Genomic DNA, 4,650 nt, shown 5'->3' with positions numbered 1-4,650 from the left:
TACTGCTTTCGAAGCACCAAAGACTGACAGAAACGTGGAGAACCAACTGCCTCTATCCACATTCCACCTTGCTCACAAAAATTTAGCCCCGTTGCCGCGCCATAAAGTGAGAAACGTTTCGGCAACGGTTATAGTAGCATACTTGTGCTGGTGACCAATAGACCCAGAAGAAATCAAGTCACTCTGGCCGCGGAAGCCTTTGCAATTTTAAGTTTGTGATATGAAGGCAAATACATGGTTACGAACAAACATTTCACATAAATATCCTCATACATACCCCACAAGCTACCCACGGTGCACGGCTGAGTGTACCTTGCACTAGTCATTATCCTTCGGGTTCCACTCGCAAATTCAGCAAGGGAAAGCGAATATTCACATACCCAAATTTCTCTTGTATTCGTGGTCCTTATACGAAATTTGTAGCGCGATTATGATTAAACTTTCAAACCGCTGTAGAACTAACACCACTGGTCAGAATGACGTCAAATTGCAACGGAATGGGAAAAACGTATGGCACAAGAAAAATAAATAGTTATAAGAAGCAGCAACAGATGCTGCTGTAAGCATAATAATTTAATAGTGGTCAACTACAAATGACATACAACAGTGCCTAAGGTGTATGTTTGCCGTTAAGCAAACTGTACTTCTCAGTGTGCATGGGTGTACAGGTGTGATACTGTTACGTAAGTCAATCCACCACAGCAAGGTCGTATCACATCGTAAAAATCGTTTCTTAACTGTCCTGAGGCCAAAAATTGCATAAAAGTCATCAATCACATCGGGGTTTAATTGTCCTGAGGCCAAAAACCGCATAAAAGCATCAATCAAAATCAAATCGGATTATTAATTTCCGTGTGACAGGTGCAAAACATGTTCAATAAGCTGTCCACCATTCTATGCAACAAGCTGAAATCGAGAAACAGCATGTTCGACAACTGATCGAAGTGTTTCCTCGGCCACGTCGAGAATGTGTTACGTAATGCGTGCCTTCAATGCAGCTAAGTTTGCAATCGAAACACTGAGCACGACATCTTTCAGATAGCCCCACAGGCAGAAGTCTTAAGATCAGGTGATCGAGACGGCCAGGCCGTGCATATTTCCTGAGAAATCAGTACCCACAACAACCACTTCTTGCCGTAATAACGGTCTTGATACGCCTGGGCATTGAGTCAAACAGAGCTTGTTTATGGCGTGTACAGGTACAGCTGCCCATGCAGCTCCAACACGATACCACAGTTCATCAGGAGTAGTGACTGGCGTATTGTGACGAAACAGTTGCTCGTCCACCATTGACCAGACGTTTTCAATTAGTGAGAAGCTGTCCAGGGCAACAGTCGAACATTTTCTGTATCCAGAAAGGCCCGTACAGGACCTGCAACATGCGGTCGTGCATTATCCTGCTGAAATGTAGGGTTTCGCAGGGATCGAATGAAGGGTAGTGCCACGGGTCGTAACACATCTAAAATGTAACGTCCACTGTTCAAAGTGCCGTCAAAGCGAACAAGAGGTGACCGAGACGTGTAACCAATGGCACCCCATACCATCACGCCGGGTGATACGCCAGTATGGCGATGACGAATACACGCTTCCAATGTGCGTTCACCGCGATATCGCCAATACGAATGCGACTATCATAATGCTGTAGACAGAACCGGGATTCATCGGAAAAAATGGCGTCTGCCATTCGTGCACCCAGGTTCATCGTTGAGTATACCATCGCAGACGCTCCTGTCTGTGATGCAGCGTCAAGGGTAACCGCAGCCATGATCTCCGAGCTGATCACCCGTGCTGCGCAAACGTCGTCGAACTGTTCGTACAGATGGTTGTTGTCTTGCAAACGTCCCCATCTGTTTACTCATGGATTGAGACGTGGCTGCACGATCCATTACAGCCATGCGGATAAGACGCCTGTCATCTCGACTGCTAGTGATACGAGGCCGTTGGGACCCAGCACGGCGTTCCCTACTACCCTCCTGAAACCACCGATTCCATATTCTGCTTACAGTCATTGGATCTCGACCAAAACGCGAGCAGCAATGTCGCGATTACGATAAACCGCAATCGCGATAGGGTACAATCCGACCTTTATCAAAGTCGGAAACGTGATGGTATGCATTTCTCCTCCTTACACCAGGTAACACAACAACGTTTCACCAGGCAACTCCGGTCAGCTGCTGTTTGTGTATGAGAAATCGGTTGGAAACTTTTCTCATGTCAGTTGTAGGGGTCGCCACTGGCGTCAACCTTGTGTGAATGCTCTGAAAAGCTAATCATTTTCATATCACAGCAACTTCTTCATGTTGGTTAAATTTCGCATCTGTAGCACGTCGTCTTCGTGGTGTAGCAATTTTAATGACCATTAGTGTATATAGAGAAGCGCTTTGTGAATTGTTTGTATGTCTTCCTTTAATTCGACCTGGTGGCAATCGGTCACACTCGAGCAGTACTCAGGAATGGGTCGCGTTTGTGTTCTGTACGCGTTCTCCTCTATACGTATGCTACATTGTCTAAAACTCTAGCATGAAACCGAAGTCGGCCATTTACTTTCACTACTATCTTCCTTACCTGATCGTTTCGTTCCATATCGCTTGGCATCATTACGCCTAGGTGTTTAATCGATGAGAGTGTGTCACGCAACATACTTCTAACGCTGTATTCGAACGTTACATGACTGTATTACCTACTCATATGCATTAACCTACATTTTTCTACATTTAGTGGAAGCCGTCATTCGTCAAACCGACTAGAAAATATGTCCAAGTCATCTTGCACCAATCATCAGTCAGTTAACGGCGACGTCCTCCCCTACACCACAGCTTCATTTTCAATCCACAAGTTGCTGCTTCTCCTTTCCATTGACTTTAGTTTGAAATGTTGCCTTAGTTAGTAGAAATACATTTTAAAAGTTTTCGCTGAAGTCTTCATGTACTGAGATCGAACTTCATCCAAGACCTCTGTTGAACAACGTAGTACGTGCACGGCGGATAACGGGCACATTTTAATGCATATTTGTGGGGATATCTCACGCTCCAATAAGGTCCGATGTTGATCGGTCGAGCAGGGCGTTTACCTTGGCCTCCAGTATCACCTGACCTCCAATGTCTGGATCTTCTGGTCTGGCGTCTTTTCAGTAGTGAAGTTACAACGCTGCAGCAGCGAACTGGATAGTTTTGTCAAGACTTACGAGATGGTCCTGGGGTGTCCAAACTCACATTTTAGTAACTCAGGGCAGAGACCAGCTTAACTTTGTATCCACATGTGATGACAACGCTGCATACCATCTTCAGCGGGTATTTGCGTACAATGAACTAAAATGTAATGTGCTGAAGTCGCATTTTATTCGGTGCTAAGCTATATCACGGGAGCCATTTGATCCTAATTAGATAGTTTCTTGATCTAAAGGTTTATGTGTAAAATACCAGATGTTTATAATTAAAGTCCAACTACCACGCAGGTCCAGTGTGGGTAAAGAAACTTGGCAGATGTTCTAATGCGCTAATGCAGAAACGATTTACGCTTGAAAAAAGTTATCCAGTTTCGTCCTCCAAGTGCAAATCTGGCACTGTATAGCAGATCGTCGACGTCTCCGTTGTTCGTATTGATCAAATTGTTTAAGTGGTAGTTAGTCATAAAATCAGAATTATGCCTTTCCCGCTCGTTTGACCTTATCTTTCTACTTCCCATTCCTAATCCATTACATTTGGAAACAGTTCCATACGCCTTTCCTGCATTCTCAGCGCCATTTGCACCTGGTGGCGATAATTGGAACTCCAAATTAACACATAAGAATATCTACCAAGTTTCGCTGCCATACGATAATTGCAACCCACATTGGATCTCTGTGAGTAATTGCACTTTGGTTATAATCGACAAGTGCAACAATAACTCATATTGAAGTCAGCGGTTTCTTGTAACTACAAAGTTGCAGTTATCTCGCAAACGCCCCGTATGCAGATTCAAATTTACCACTGTTAACCCTTTGAAAAAAAAATTGATTTTTCACAAAACTGAACCTGGAATCAAAGTAAGCAACCAGTACAAGAATGAATTGGCAAAAAGTAGACAATCAATTATTTTAAGTACGTGGATTCTCTCAGGATTATAATGTTAAAATTTTTCACAAAATCAACTTTTATTATCACAACAAGCAACAAACAGAAGGGCACACTGGCAAAAAGTAAACAGTCTGATAACTAGGAATTCGGGTGGGAACATCTGCGATCGGATCAACCTGTGGGAAGGACTGGGGTCCTCAAATAACTCCTTCAGCGTTCACCATCTTTAAAACATAGTTTGCTTTTATTAAAGCCAGACGAGTTTTGAAATCCGTCAGCATTAAAATTTACTGAGTTGTTGATTAACGAAATGACCTTCAAATAGCTGCCATTAATTATGAACACCTGTTATTCAGTAGGCAGCAAAGAAACAGTATTTCAAAAGAAAATAACAGTCACTAAATAGTTAGCTACAGTTAACAAAAATTCCATGATCACATTTCAAGCAAATTATTTTTAAACAGGTGTTATTTATTATGAACCCACTACCAATCGGTAGACGTCTGACACAGATTTTTTTTTTTTTTTAAATAACAGTTAGTGAATAGGGAGCTACAGTAAGCCAAAATTCATTGCTCAGATTTTAAGTAAATTA

This window comes from Schistocerca americana, chromosome 2 (assembly GCF_021461395.2).
Source record: "Schistocerca americana isolate TAMUIC-IGC-003095 chromosome 2, iqSchAmer2.1, whole genome shotgun sequence".
NCBI lineage: Eukaryota > Metazoa > Arthropoda > Insecta > Orthoptera > Acrididae > Schistocerca > Schistocerca americana.
The sequence above is the reverse complement of the archived record's forward strand: the minus strand, read 5'-3'. Positions refer to the sequence as shown.